The sequence below is a fragment of the Ursus americanus genome, chromosome 7, assembly GCF_024610735.1.
Source record: "Ursus americanus isolate L20-20 chromosome 7, mUrsAme1.1.p, whole genome shotgun sequence".
In the NCBI taxonomy this organism is placed as follows: Eukaryota; Metazoa; Chordata; class Mammalia; order Carnivora; family Ursidae; genus Ursus; species Ursus americanus.
Genome location: NC_142133.1, coordinates 27,067,775 through 27,084,490, shown reverse-complemented (window position 1 = coordinate 27,084,490; position 16,716 = coordinate 27,067,775).

The window sequence follows — 16,716 nt, the reverse complement described above, 5'->3', positions numbered from 1 at the left end:
AAAAAAAAAAAAAAAAAAAGAAAAAAAGATTACTAGGAACCCAAGTGTCTCTGCAAGGAGCTTCTATGTTCCCTTATAAAATATTACAGCCGAAAAGAGCACACATTTCTTTTCCTGATGGAGATTTATGTAGCCTGGAAATCTGGAATGAGGCAGTAAGGGAACACCAGCTAGAGCAGCTGAGCAAGTGGACACCAGCGGGTGATGGAGGTCATGAGTGAGCCAGTGCCGCCACCCAGGTGGCACAGATGGGCACCAAGACACAAAACACAGAAGACGCAGAGGCAGACTACGGTAACGCACAGGCAGTGGCAGAGAGGAGAGACTATGTGAAGTGTTGGTTGTGTGTGGGGCTTTGTGGTGAGTTAACATCAGGGTGTTAGGGACTCAAGCTGAGCCTCAGCAGTATGCTTGGCATAGGTGTGGTCGAACCTCAAGAAACGGACCTGTCCTGTAACAACTTTACCATTTCTGAGCAGTTACCGGACGTCAGACATTACGCTGCCTGCCCTTCGGGTGTTGTATCATTTGATCGACATAACAACCCTTGAAGGTAGGTACTGTTACTATCTTCCGTGCCAGTCAGCTATTGCTGCAGTAACAGCCCCCCTCAAATATCAGTGGCCTACAACAATCGAGCATTTTTTTCTCACCCACATTTCATGAGGGCTGCAGGTTAGCTCCAGCTCTGCACCAAGTTGAAGGTCAGCTGTGGGTGTGTTTATGTGTTTCCTCATTCTGGGACCCTGGCTGAAGGAGCAGTCCTTATCTTAGACGTGTTGTTCTCATAGTGGGACAATGGAAGAAAAATGCACGAGCGGGCTGAACTTCGTAATCACTTTTAAAGCTTCTGCTTGGATGTTGTGTGCATCACACCCACACACATGCCACAGGCCCACGTAAATCATGGCCAAGCCTGACGTGGGTGCGGAAGCAGTCTCTGCCTGCCGGGAGGCAGGGCAGGTCACATGACAAGGAAAGGAAAGGGTATTTGTGACTAATTTGATCTATCATGTCATCTCTGTTTTATAAATGAGAGAGGAGTCATTATATCACATAGCCATTCATTCATAGCCACTCATTACTCTATACTTGTGGTGCGAAGGAATACACAGCTGACTTAATTATATGGGAGCTCTCTTACGCCCTTTTGTCCCCAGTCCATATATACACACTAAGGTGAGGCCATCTGGCAGGTGGAGGATACTGTGCCTGTAGAATGAGGAACACACACAGGGCATCTTAATGTAGAGTCTATAAAGTTGAAGCTCGGACAACATTCAGATTACACTTTTAAAATTCATGGTGCAAACACTTTCCTGCTCTTGTATAAAAAGGCTTTTCTTCTACCATGCCCAATCCTCTGTGGTACCATAAGGACTCTGATCTTGCAGAGTCAATAGTATTATTCTAGAGATAGGACTGCTCTTTGAAGCAGGCCACCTTGTCAGATTGCTTTGGGTGAGATTTGAGAAAGAGTGTCCCGCTGTCTTTTTATCATTAACATTTTCAATCTGCAGAAAGGTTGGAATGGATTGTACAGTGACCACAAGTTTCAACAGTTCCTATTTTCTCTATCTGCATATATCTAAACAGACACACACACACACACACACACATGTATATGCACACATACATGCATGTACATACTGAGCCATTTGAAAGTCAGTTGCAGACACCGTGATATTTCATCCTAAATATTTCTGAATATAACTCCTAAAAATGGGTACATTCTTCTCAATAACCATATTACCATTACTATACCTAAGAATAATTTCAGAGGTCTACAAGATGTCATTTGTAGCTGGTCAAAGTTTGGTACCAGGATCCAGTCAAGGTTTATGCATTACATTTACTTGTAATGTTTCTTTAGATTCTCTTATTTAGAAGAGTCCAACAGTACCCCCACTTTTTTTTAATAGTATAGATTTTTTTTAAAAAGACTGGGGCAGCTGTCTTGTAGAGTATCCCATCATCTGGATTTGCTTGATCATTCTCTCTTGGTGTCCTTTGTTTTGTGCCACTGTCCCCTGTATTTCCTGTAACTAGAAGTTAGTTCTAAAGGCCTGGCAGGATTCCCAGGTGACCTTGATGGCCAGAATGCTTTACAGGCAGTTCTGTGTGCTTGACATTGCTTCTTACCAGGAGGCACATGGACCAGGACATCCCATTATCACTGATGTTGAGTTTGATCATTTAGTTAAGGTAGTGAGTGCAAGCACTTTCCATGATAGGTTTATGTTTTTCCCTTTGCAATTTAGAGTGATACTTGGAAATCTCGTGACTGTCTTCTTCCTTATAAATCTTTTACCACATAATTGTAGAAAATAAAAATATAAATGCCCAGTTAAATTTGAATTTCAAATAAACAATATAAACATGTTTTGTATAGTGTGTCCCAAGTATTGCATGGGGCATATGCATATTAACATTTTTTTCTTGTTTATCTGAAATTCAAATCTAACTGGGCATCCTATATATTGTCTGGCAAGCCTAGTTTATGAGCTCAAGCTTGGGTATATTGGAGGTGGAGTGTTGTGGAAAAGGAGGGGAGAAGGGAAGGTACCAAACGCTGAAGACAGCCTGCATGGATGTGGTGAGGCTGCCTGAAGACAGACTTGTACCTCAAGGTTGGACAGATATGTCTGGGGATGCTCAATACGCAGCTGCGAGGTTTGGGGACAGTTGCAGTGATGTGTGAGGATCGTCTGAAAGGGCGAGCTCTTCTGCTGCCTCCTGCACGCACGCCCCGGACTCGGTCCCAGTGCAAGGCAGAGTGGTGGTTCTTATGCTTTCTTCTCCCATTCTTCAGTGTATTTTGGGCAGCAGAGGGGCTTTGAAGCTTGAAGTCTGGGCAGTGGTATGGATCACCGTTTCTTTAGTGTCAGTATTCATAGAGGTCATCCGAAGATCTTGTGAAAATGCAGTTGGCTTGGAGTGAGGCCTGAGATTCTGAATTTCTAACACATTCCTGTCGCTGCTGACTTCCTGGTTGGTCCTCTAGCTGTCTCACACAGTGGGGAAGTGAATGGTATCAGAGCCAAAGAAGCCGGAGTTCAGTCTCGGCTTTGCAGCTTCTGATCTGTGTCCTTGGGAAGTTACACCACCTTTCAAAGCTTCCAGTTCCTCTTCCCTAAATAACTCTGTCTAGCAAATAGGGTCGATACAGGGATTAAGTCAGGTAGTAGCTGCAAAGTGCTTATCATGAGTCCTACCATATTTTACAATATGTAATAAATATTTGCTGTTTTTATTACTATTCACAACGGTCATATATGTGAAATGAATAGATATCTCCAAGCTCATGCATTTTGTTCTGTTGGAGTGGATGAGATCCACCGTCAACTTGACATGACTTATACAGTGTACAAAGTACAGTAGACAAAGAGGGCAGCTGTCCTCTTACTCAGAGTAGTGTATTTCTGTCTAGGAAAAAGTGTACATATTTTCCAAGAGAGGACAACAGATTAATTCCATGAAGGGAAGAAAGCTGTGATATCTGGAGCTAGGGGCAGCCTGGACGTCTGAAAAATAACAGGTGAATGGTGGGGAGGAGTCACTGAGTAGATAAGTCAGGGTGAATGTGCATTAGTGTGGGGTTAATTTAGTGTGAGGGACAAACAGCCTTGCTTCATTTCATAGTCACGACTGGGATCCAGTTTCTCAAAGAAAATTCGACATACCCATAGCAAAGGGTGATATATGAGGACAATAGAAATTCATTAGAAACAAATGACACTCAACTTCTGATTCTGTACTATAGAATTTTTCGGGATTACTTGATGACTCCATCTGTGTTTTACTGATGGCAATATGGCTGGACCAAGAGGGGTTCATGACTTGTAACCAGAGTTGTGAGTTTGGGAGGGCACGTGTACACCTAGCTATAGCATGAACTTTCAGGCCAGACAGATAGGAATCTCTATCCCAGGCACTAGAGGGTTGTGGCTAAGAGCACTAGTTCCAGAGTCAGACTGCCTGGATTGCATCTCACTTCTGCCACTGCTCAGCTGTGTGACTTCGAGCTTAGTACCTAGCCTTTCTGTGGCTCAGTATCCTCATATGTAAAATGGGGATAATAATCATAATATCTTTCTGATGGCATTTTTGTAAAGCTTCAGTAGTTCGTGTATGTATATAATGTGTTCAGTAAGTAGTAGTTCAGTGAGTAGCATCATTACTGATTCTTCTGTCACTGTATAAATGAGAGCCATCTCTTTTATGTATGTATGTATGTATGTATGTATGTCCAACCCTGAAAGCTCAGTGTTATCTATCAGGGATAAGTCTCTGCCAATAGCCAGGGAGCATCTTGCCCTCTGTTTTAGCCAGGATGGCAGGACATGCAGCAGCTTGAACTGAGAGATCTGGCTGATTGAAGTTGAGGTGGAAGGGGGGAGGTGGGGGTGAGGGGAGCTCAGAGGATCTAAGTAATAGGTGTGGAGATGTCATTGTATGGGAAGCCAGATGAATCACTGAAGGGCACTATCAGGAGATCTGGTCTGGAAGGTCGAGGCTGAGACCAGCTAGCTCATTGTTGAGGTCGGAAGGTGAGGGACCAAGCTCACACAGGTTGGAAAAGGTTAGACAAGTGGAGATGTGGTGGGGAACACAGATCAAGACCACAGTACGAGCTGTGTTTTGGCCAACTGTCCCTCCAGTTGCACAAACCAGAAGCCTAGATGTCATCTTGACAACCCCTCACCCCACACGTCTAATCCAAATCTCTTTGCTTCTGCCTCCTAATGTGTTTGCTTTTCCCCTCTTTTCTACCTCCAGCACCACCCTTAAGAAAGCCAGACCCTCTTTTGCTTGGACTGTAAAAGACTTCCATCTGATCTTTCTGCTTCCATGCTGGCTACCTTCCTTTCCTGTTTCCATCCTGCAGCCAGAGGGACTTTTCCTAATAACCGATATCATCATATTGCAGCCTGCAAAAGTTTTTCATGGTTCTGAGGACAAAGTCGCAGTTTCTAATGAGTGTTGTTGAACTCCCATGCATTCTTCTTCAGTTGTGTCTTCTTCCAGGTGCTTCTTCATGGTGTTCTGGCCTCCCTTTAGTCCTACTGCTCACCACACGGTGCCCAGCTCTTGTGACTGCATTTGCCTTTGCCTGGAGCACTCTTCCTTCCTCCTTTTATCTACCTAATATCTTTCTAATCAGAGGTCAAGGATCAGAGAAATTATCCTTGATCTCCCTGATCAGTCCAGCCCTCCCTGCTCATTTTAGGCTCTCAAAGAGCACCATGAATTTCTCCTTTGTGGCACTTTAACACAGTTGGAATTTCACATTTATTTGCAATTAATTATTAATAAGCTCCATGAAGGCAAGAATCATGTTTGATTTTGCTCAGCATTACATCTCTGGAGTGTAACATGATGTTTAGAATATACTCTATACTTGATAAATATTGGTTGACTGAGTAGATGCATGCATGCATAAATGAATGGACACATACACAAAAAAGGAGAGATTCAGGCAGAATCAGGATGTGGGATTGTCTAACGGTACAGGTTCCTCGGGAGACATTGACAGCTGAGTCATCTTACCAGGAGATAGCTCAGATCTTCCCTGTTTGTTCCATCCCTTGAGCTCACCTTTTCTACCATGAGGGGTCTTTACTCTTCTGCAAAGTTCAGGAATGCAGAGGCTCCATTCTGGTTGGGTCATCTGTGTATCTGCTTGCAGTGGACACTTAATGCGTTTTTTCCCCTAATAAGTAAATGAATCATTGCCAAGGGGGGACTAATTCCCCACATTCTTATCTTACGTACCATTTTACTCCTGGAAAGCTGGGCTGGGATGTCTGGTCTCTGTTGGAATTGGTACAGACACTGCCTCTGAGTGTGTCTTAGATCCGCCTCTCCTTGGGAAAGGATTCTGAACACTGTACTTTGATGTGTTAGGTCATTCGGGATCAGAGTCTTGGTCTCTCTGTCCCACCTCTGCTATGTTGTGACATACCAAACAAACCTAAGCCCTCTTATTCTGGGGTGAATTTGGACCAGGGCTGTTGTCATTCTAGGGCACTAAGCTGGGTCTGGAGTCTTTCTCCCCTCCAAGGCCTGGGAGTACCTCTCTTTCCTCAGTTGTTCTGAGGAAATTACTTTTCTGGACATAATAGACCCAGGCCCCAGTTTCTTGGCAGTCAGCACTGGGGGGAGAGTGTAAGCTGAGCCTCATCCTTTCTCCCCTCACTTTACAAATATCTCATTCTTTATTTCCTTCCAACAACATGTGATGACCCTTTGGCAAGTCCTTAGTGCTAAATTTCTTTTTTATGGAGGCAGCAGTAAGAACTCTAGGGCCTTTGATAGGCAGTGCTGGGACGTTGAGCGGATGTAAATCACTTGAGCATTGGCTGGATTCGGTTGACAGATTTCTAGGTTCAGTGAAACGTTCCTTTTCCAAATAAATCAAATTCTGACCTATGAAGGTCTAAGCTGGGAACGCTTCTGAAGTGTCTGAATTTGGACTGAGGTTGGAGGTTGTCCTATTTGGGTGATGGGCACGGATTTTGTAGTAAGCATGAAGGGAAAACTCAGATGTAGAGTTTTTCACATTTCCCTTTTGTTTGAGGATTTTGGTACTTTCTGCTCCTGGTCCCTTAAATGAATTGGATGCAAAATGCATATAAAGAAAAACGAGGAGGTCTTGGAATAAGCATGGAGAATTGAACCCATGCTTTCGTGGTGGAGACATTTTTACTTGAAAAGAAGTGTGTGTGTGTGTGTGTGTGTGTGTGTGTAACTCTAAACTCTATGAACTTGTTGAAGTTCACAAAGAACAGCTATTGCTGGACCTTATAAAGGATTAGTATGTGGAATGGCATTGAGGAGATCTGCTTTTAGGACTTGGAATTTTAGAAATGTCCCTGACCTTATCTTGCTATGACTCAAAGTGCCTTGAGGATCAGAAGGACCTGACTGTTTGCTATTGCGCTTAGTTTTATCATTTCAGATGGTAAATTGTTGTCCCTTATAACACAAGTGCCCATTAGCCAGTTTACTATAGGAGTCCCAAAGAGAGACTGTTCAGGGACACAAGGTGTCCAGAATGGGTAATTTAGAAAGGCACTCCTTCTGTCTCTCACCTGTTTGGGAACCATCACGAATGGAAATGTGCAGCTCCTCTGAAGCTGGGTATCAGTCAGGTGGGGTACTGCGTTGACACTCACTAATGGCCCAGTTATCACAGAATAGCATAGTGCCATTAACAACTGATTATACACATTATTGGGTAGCTCACAGCTAATGGGACCTGTCACAAGATCTCAGAAGACTGGGCTTATGATCTGTTGATAAATAGATACGTGGTACACGTGGGTCAGTCATTTCCTTGTTAAGGAGGAAAGAGGAAATGAAGTGACAGCCTCAGCAGTTCCGCACGGACCATGGCTACGTGCCTGGCTGGAGTATGGTATCAGGATGTGAGGCCTGAGCAGGGGCTGGAGCGCACTGGGACGTGGCTCCATTCTAGACCTGCAAATATAAAAGCTGGTTATGGATAGGCAATGCCATGGAGATTTTAAAGAGGGCTTCAGAACCTCAGCAGGTATCCCCCTCCTAGTAGGCCCTTTGGGAAGCTGGCAATACTTTCTGGTGGGGCTGCCTTTATTTTTGTATTTTCTTTGTGGGATTTCTATGGGGGTGGGGAGATGGTATATCTTTTTTGAGTGTCCTCAGTAGTATCAAATCTTTAAAGGAGTGGTTTGAAGATGTGAAATAAACAGGGATGGGAATATTACTGCAGACTAGTACTGTATAATTTAAACAATGGTCAAGGTCTACTTTCCATTCTGATACAGTTATCCAGGGTAGTAAAGTCGATCTGAACTTTTGGCCACAAATACAGGTGTGCAGTATTATTTTGTTTGTTTATTTATTTATTTATTTATTTATTTATTTATTTTAAGATTTTATTTATTTGAGAGAGAGCACAAGCAGGGGGTGCAGCAGGCAGAGGGAGAAGCAGGCTCCCTGCTGAGCAGGGAGCCCAAAGCGGGGCCCAATCTCAGGACCCTGGGATCATGACCTGAGCCAAAGGCAGACGCTTAACTGAGCCACCCAGGTGCCCCCCATTATTTTATTGAAATCAAATGGTATTTGATTTAGCTCAGATGAGAAATCCCATTGCACTCATTTTGGTAGAGAGTGGGGGATGAGGATGTTTCTTTAGGCCACTGTGGTACCAGTGGACCTGGGTATTGTTCAGACCCTAATCTGCATTGGTCCCTTGAAGTCTGGGGCTTCCTTGGCACCATATTACTGCCAAGGCTGGGGATCTTTTCTGTTTAGGGTCAGCCTTGTTAGGTGCACTATGCCAGCTCTCCACCAGAGGCCCTGTCACTTCCTCAGGGCATTGCAGAACCCTGGAGTCTCACTCCCCTCCATCCTTATCCCAGTCTTGGGAAACCTCTCAACTCAAAAGCATTTACTTCTTTCCCTATGTCTCAAGGAGCTCAAGTATTTAGGGGAAAAAAAACAGTTAAAGACTTCTCTGCAGGCAATTTCTATGTTTGGCCTTTACAATCCTCTGCTAAAATAAGGGAACAGAAAGAGCCTGGCTACTTTTTGGGAATTAAAGAGGGGGAAATATAGTGAGAACAAAACACACATTAATATCTCAGTGCATTATACTGCCATGATATTGATGGTGATGACAGTGATGGTGATAAAGATGATGATTTATATTGGCATATGGCTTTAGAATTTCAATCCACTGCCTGGTATGCTCCCTGTAGTAGGCCAGGAAGATAGGAGAGTGTGCCAAAAGGAAATGAAGACTCAGAGAGGTTTTGTGAATTGGCCAAGTCCACACTGTAGGTTAGTAACCACAAGTCCTCACTTACTGGTTCAACATAGTTTTCTCTGAAAAGAGGCCATGGGTTGCCATCTTTTGTTTGGGGAATACCAGACCCACCCTTCTACGGCAGAGTGGCTTCGAATGACTTAGAGATAGTCAGGGTCTTTGACGCGCAGGGATGTTAACAGAGGGAACCCGAGACTTCCAAATCCCTCAAAGTCTCCCTGCTTTCTGGCAGCAGGGTTGCCTGTCAGGTCAGCACGAATTTGACCCCCTGCCAGAGGGTGGATTCTCCTGGAAAGGAAATAAAGTTTATTTTGGTGTTATTTTTCTCCTCTGCATCAATCTCCCTTAATGTCTGCTTCTCCTTTCCTTGTACCAGGACTAGCTGTTTACTTAATTATTCTGACAGTGAAAGTAGTTAAGGGTTGGACAGAGGAGGCAGAAAAAGATTATGCTGGAAGGAAAGAGAAATGTTCTATTTTTTCAGAGGGACACAGATTTATTTCAGTTTTAGTAGTTCTTATTCAAATTCATCTGAAGTAATTAATGAAAGCTAGAAGAAGGCCTACACACACAAACACACACGTGCACATGCGCGCGCATGCACACACACACACACACACACACACACACACACACACCCCTTCTTAGGATTTTTTCACTCTTACTTGAATTATGTTGAGCTGTTTGGTCTATTGGTTCAGTACCCCAAGCCTAGTGCAGTATTGTCATCCCTTGCTTTACAACACAGTCATTATATCCCTAAACCACATTGTGATACACAGTGCCTTCTGTTTACGACTCCCGAAACTCCCACTCCATATATCACCTGCCATAAAACCCATCAAACTGCTGCTACTAAAATGGTGCACAGTGGTCTAAGCAGGAGCCAGGCAAATTGTGTGATACCCTACTGTGGTTAATGAGAGTGAAAATGTGGTTAGGATTTTATTCAGGCGATGTTCATTTGCAGGGCCATTGTAGTGAGATGGTAAAGAAAGATTCTTTTGTTAACTTGAATGACAATATATTTTCTATTGTATGGAGTGGCTCAGTGCAGAGTTTGCCAAGTTATTTGTCAATTGTAAATAAGTCAAACTGTGACCTTGAACGACTAGCTTTTTATTGCTTGGGGGTCCTGAAAACTAATTAATATACTGAAATTGTTATATGGCTTATCAGAAACCTGTTGCCAGATTTTAAAGTACAGTAGTGAAATTCAACTCTAATAAAGACAAAAACAAAAGTTAAAATAGAATGTCCCTTTTTTGTAGAATAGATAAAATTTATTGTGTCTTTTACCCTGGGGGATTTTTTTTTTTTAAAGAAGATGGATAAGAGAGGGGGCAATGTACCTTTCAAATTTTTTGCATTCTTCTGAAACCTGCACATACACAGAAAATTCTTAGTAATACCTGTAACCATCACTGAGTCCCTGAAAAGATATGTGAGGATCTTCTCTAAAAAATAATTAGAGCAACTGAACAGTTTTGTTCTGTAAATAATCTTAATTAAATGAAATTCTCACCCTTCCCGCACCCTTCCTTATCTCCAACTCTAGAGCCAAGATGTTTTTGATCCTAGTAAACGGATTTCTCAAAGGTTCAATCAATGCAGGTATTTTACTCAAGGAACAGATGTAAACTTCTCTCCTGTTAATACACAAGCCACCTTGTTATTGTCACACACACAGCTCTTTCTTTTCTTCTAAACAACTAATTGTGTAACATGGAAGACATGTACTGATGATAGTAGAAAACTTTCTTCTGTGAGCCTTGGTCCATTTATGAAAACTTTAGAGAAAAAATTATCACAGTGTATATACAGCATGTCTGATCTCAGTATCCCCAGAGACCACTCTGGGCAATGTCATGGAATCAGAGCTTGTCTCTGGGATATTTTTCCTCTTTATTTGATCTTCTCCATCACTGCCCACCCCCCCGCCCCGCCCCGATGATTGGGGTCCTGGGGCTGTCCCTGCAATAGCGTTGTTATCACTGCCAAAGCTGCTGTGGCCATCCCACCAAACCCCAAGTTCTCCACTAAGTGCTTCCTACATGTTATTCATTGACACACACAACAATGCTATGAGGTGGGTTCTAGTGTATTTTCTGATTTACAGATAAAACAAATATGAGGCCCATGGAGATTAAACAATTTTCCCAAGGTCAAGTGAATAGGAAGAAGTAGGACCTATTGTGGCTTCTCTTCTTTTAGACCTTTTTCTTCTTCCTTCTGACCACCTTCTCCTGGGGTTCTCTCCGTCCGCAGTCCTTTTACCCCCACCATTTCTTTAAAGTCTTGTTCTCTTTTGGGGAAAATGAGTGAGCAGGGGATGAGCTATATAACCCCTCCTAACTCCCATATAAGTGCTGCCTAATCTCAGCGCAGGTGTCGTGTTTCTTGGAGGTCCTTAAAATGATGTTTTTCCTGGGTATGTTACATGCTAGAGCCTCAGCAGAGAAGCCGTTGGAGAGGAGGCACTAAGCCTGCTTCATAAGTGGGTTGTGGGTTGGCCCCCTCTGCAATGAACAGATTTCCTTAGAGATTCGTATCTCTCTGTTCGCATCTTGGCAGCTCTACCCATGGAAGAGAGTAGAGTCACTATTACCAGGAAGGACTAAATAGGGGTGAAAGAAGTATCCCACCCACAAAGGTTTTGTGGGTGATACTAATGAATTCTGTGTTCATTCTTGAGGTTTTGTTCATCAACCCCAGTATTACACCATCATAATGCTGAGACAAATCATTCAGATAGAAACAAAAGAATAGCAAAGGAAGAATACTGTTCCCCATAGAATGACCACAGGCTGTGGGGCAGAGTTTTCAGATTGGGCCCCTCTGTGATCTGTTTGACTTCTTCGGGGGGGGGGGGATCTGATTTCAATTGAGTCATATTGTTTTAAAAAAGTTCCAACCCCAAACAGCACCACAAAGAGGAAATTAAACTATAAAAAGTGCATTATGGTAAGGGTAGGGATCTAAGTTACTGTCCCAGAAACAAGTCAAAATCAAAGTTAAGAATAGAACCTGTAAGTTGCTCTAGTTAGACATTACAGATGCCACCGGTATTTACAATTGCTTGATATAAAACAGTCTGTCTTGCAGTGGATGCTGACATCATTAGCATAGCACTTAGGACTTGGGGGTCTCCAAGTACATTTATAAGCATCCCTTTACTTATTCAGTTCTTGCGGAAAATCAGATAAATAGAAAGTACCATTATCTAAGTCACATGGATAGAAGTGCTCCAGTTGGAAGCGCATGCTCAGTAGGGGGTTAGCAAGGGTTTTTGGCCCTCCAAAGCCTTGGCTACATTCTTTCTCTGAGTCAGCATTACTGTGCTTTATAATTCATATTTCTGGCTTTAGGTATCTGCTTTAAGATAGGCAGTTGGGGGTGCCTGGCTGGCTCAGTCAGTAGAGCATGTGGCTCCTGATCTTGGGGTTGTAGTTTCAAACCCCATGTTGGGTGTAGAGATTGCTTAAAAATAAAATTAAAAAAAAAAAAAAAGAAAGAAAGGCAGTTAGGAAAAGATAGCTATTTATATTCTAGCCTTGGTGGTGCCACTAACTAGCTATGTGACCTTGGGCAGGTCACTTATCCTCTCTCCCATGCCTACTGTCCAAAGTTATTTTGAAGATCAAGCAATAATAAATAAATAAATAAATAATGTGGTTAAACCTATGAAAGTCTAGAGCATGAAACAATCGTATTATCATTATATAGGAGAAAAAGAAGAAAAACAAAGGAAAGGTATACTTTAAAAAGTTAAGGTGAGGATGGGCCACAGTGTTTTGCAGGCATGTAAACAAAATATCAAATTTAATTCAGGTGTGGTTGTGCCCTTCCTAATTATTTCTTACACCTGGATGTGGCCCATGGGAAAATTCTCTCAGAGGCCATGCATTTAGGGTCTTGTATATTTTCAGGTTTCCTTATTAAGTAGAAACCAGAAGCCTTTTTATGTCTCCATGGGGACACCTCCAGAGCTTGTATCAGCAAAAAAGAAACCATAATGTGAGGTGTTGGGGTTAGGACAGAAAATCTGAAGGGGCTCAACCCCAGAGAAATGGGAGACCAGTCCACTGGCTGGCCTTGTGGGCTGTACAGCTCGATGGTCTTCTCCTGGACACAGGATGGTGGTTGTGTTTAAAAGGAGCTTTGCCTTTTAAAGAGGAAAGAGTTTAGAAGGGTGTGTGTGTGTGTGTGTGTGTGTGTGTGTGTGTTGTGTTTATATATAGGCTCTTCATCAAAATGTTTTGGGTCTCTTCACTAGCAATGGGTGAAAAGTATCAGAGAAGGAAGAGCAAAAAAAAACAGCTAACAGATATTAATTGAACACGTGGTGACATAGAGTATTGTGCAATATGCTACCTGTGATATCCTTTTTAAAAAGAGGTTAGACATGGCCATATTTTTTACTCTCAACTGCTAATTGTTTGCAGGTTCACCAAATCATTCTTTCTGATGGTTGATCCACTGCAACCTGCCTAGTTTCAATCTGGGTTTTCTGGGGTTCAGAAGAAATCAGAGTCATACTCAGTGGCCTGGAGAAACTTATGGACTTGGTCAAGGACAGTATACTGATTAAAAGAGAGTGCCTAATGTGAGAGTATTTGCAGTTAAGTGATGCATCAAGTGGCCAAGGCAGCCCATGCTTTGAGGGCTTCAGAGAAGGGGTAATTTCAATACTGGAGAAACAGGTATTGGAGTTGCAGATTGGGGTAGGGAGATCTCCTGGGAGTGCTGGGACCAGAAGTGGCAGAGAGATGTGGGTAGAATTTGGAGACTTAACTCTATAAATACTTTGGCTCTGTGAGCCTGGGACCAGCAGAGGGAGCACAAGGTAATAAACAGCTTTGGTTCGAGAACTTGACTGTGCTCTTTGGAGCCCAAGGAAGACAAGTCCATGAGCAAGATGGGATCATTCACCATTATCTTCTCTTGCCTTGTACATACTTGTTGCCTTTTAAAAGTCTACCATGTTTTGCTCCCTCACTCACTTACAAAACTTGTTCTATGGTAAGTGCAGAAACAGACCCCAAACCAACCAAAAGAGCCCACAAGCAAACAAAGAAAATCTAGACAAAGAAAAAACAATAACATTAGTTCTTACTTGTTCTTTAAACCAACTTCAATTTTTTAGCCTCCCGATTCTTTGAATAATCGGGTAATATGAAGAACTCACAGAATATTATAGCTCAGAGACCTGTCACTTTAATAGTTTCTCTGCCTTGGGGAAATGGGCTGTTTAACAAACTTCAGCAAATCAATGACTGTTGGAAAGGAGATTTGAGGGGAACTAATGCAATCTTTCTAAGGCTTCAGTGGTGAAACATGCATTAAAAAAGGCTTCAGACTCATGTTTATTCTCAGCAGAACTACTTTAAATTTCTAGAAACTTGGCCAAATATGGCCATAGATATGTTAGAGTGAGCCTTCAGCTATACTGAGCTGGCTCTGCTTGGCTCTCCATGGCCCATTTTATGGGTCTTCCATCAGTTCAGCAAAGAACAACACACTTCACCTGCCTTGGGGCCTTTACACATGCCATTTCCACTGGAAGCCCCTTCCTCTTCAACCTTTCTTTGGCCAAGTTAATTGCAACTCAGTATTCAGATCTCAACTCAGGCATCACTTAGGAAAGTTATCCATGACCTACAGATTAGGTCTGTCCACAATACATTCTTGGGGCACTTTGCCCTTTTTATTCACAATGCTTAACAAAGGTTGCAGTTGCATATGTATTTTTGTGACTATTCCACTCATTGTTCTTTACCTTACTAGACCAAAGCTCCAAGATACAGGGACTCTGTTCTTTTTATATACCAGCGTATCCTCAGCATGAAGTATAGTGCCTGCTACTTACTAAGGCTCAATAACTACTCATTTGTTGGATGAAAAAAATACATAATAACTATCAACTGCTAATGGCAGGTGTTACATTCTGCTAAGGGAGGGCTATGAGAGCAGACAGAAGACCTGAGACCTAGGCGAGGACAGTAAGGTCAGGAGAGCCTTGATAAATACTAGTTTTGAAGGAGAGAGATGGAATGGGGAGTGGAGTGGGAAGGTATTAGGAGAGAGGCTGGGAAGCATGCATAGTGCTGGCTAAGGGTTATATGGGGACATATGATAGAATATGTGGAGATAACTGCCCTGTGCCAACTCTAGGTTGAAGCCCTAGTCACAGTTATCAATGTAGTGCTATCTGAAGAATATTACTGATAGTGCTAGCTATTCTTTATTTGCTTCCACCCCTGAATTCATTCTGTTCTTTATATCTTTCTGTGTCCAGGAGGCTGACCTTAGCTCCTGGTTGGATTTGGCCGATGGAAGGCACTGGCATGGACTGGTGGGAGAGAGGGAGGAAGGAAAGAATAGGTGGGTATGCCCACTCCCTCACTTCCTCGGGTGCACATCTCTGGATAGGCAGTTGTGGTGCCTGTCCCTTGGCTGAGCTCTCACTGGTCTCAGAACCCTTTTCCTACCCTCCTTCCGTCAACCTTAGGGCCTTCTGCTAACTTGGCTCTCTTCCTGGTGCTTTGGTCGTTCCTGTTCCTTGTTTCTTTCCTTAACTCTGCTCACTCCTCTTTTAGTAGCCCTTGTTAAAGTCTCATTTCAATCATCTGCAGACAACTCTGTTTCTTGTTGGGATCCTGAGTGATGCACTCACTTTCTCCAAGTGATGGCCATTTGTCTAGATTCCCATTAGAAATCACCTCTTTATTTTTGAGTAGCACATTGGCTGTTAGATTCTTGGCTCTGTCAGTAGAAGGAAAGGCCTCCCTTGCTGCTGCTTCGACTGTGCGTGCAATGGCTGTATGGTTAACAACCTAATCCCAAACCTAAAATCTCTAAAGAAATGTGACTTAGAAAACCCCAAGCTGGCAGGGGCATGGAGAATAGAACCATTAGCAGATAAGAGTGCTTATTAGACATCCAGTCTGCAAAATTCAGGTCACCAAATTTTTTTGAACTATTGGGTTATTTCATTAGCTGCCTCAGTTTTCTAATTTATTTTGCCAGTGCAGACCCTGGGTTTGCATCCCTTCTTCTCCCCTTGCCCCCAATAAAAAGCACAGCAAAGAAGAATGGGAAGATGATAGGTACAAGAGATTTCTTTCCTGGTTCCAGTCCTATTTTGATATTATTGGCTAGTTAGATTTTTCTCCCTAGACATATTGAACGTGTACCCCCAGATCTATAAAATGTCCAATTAAGAAACCAAATGAAAATGTTCAGGAACCAACTCAGTTACACTGGTACATAATGTAAGGCTTTCAAAAATAGAAGAGAATAATTTAAATATGTTTTTAAACTTATGGCGTAATATTTCTTCTGACACTCCCCACACTCAACTCCCTGCCAGATACCCAGAGCAAGAAAATACTAAGTGAATTTTCTAAATTAGGAATTGAGAAATGACCCATTTACAGAAAATCAAATGCAGTCTCTCGCACGTTCTGCAAGTACCTGAAGAAAATATATAGATGACTCATTTTAGAATCTGCCACAGAAAGGGCCAACCCTTGATCTGTAGAATCCTTTTCACTAAGGAAACCTTTCGTCGTAGTATGGAATGTTGGAATAGAAGACACCAGGGCCCGAATCCTGTCTTCACTTGGTCTTAATGGGACTGGGCAGGGATGCCACTCAGAGCTCTGTGACCTGGAGGAATGGAAATATCATGTTGAGGATTTAAGGTAGAATGGCTGCCTGATTGTTTATTCTAATTTTAGTTTCCTTCAGATTACTTTAAAGAACAATCTTGTATTATACAACTCGTACTTTTCCATAAATAGTCTCATTCTGTTTGTTTTGAGGCTCTACTATCATTTCTCTTTCATTCCTGAGTAGGAAATTCTACTCTGAGACCATCGTCCATAATCCCAGGGCTTCGA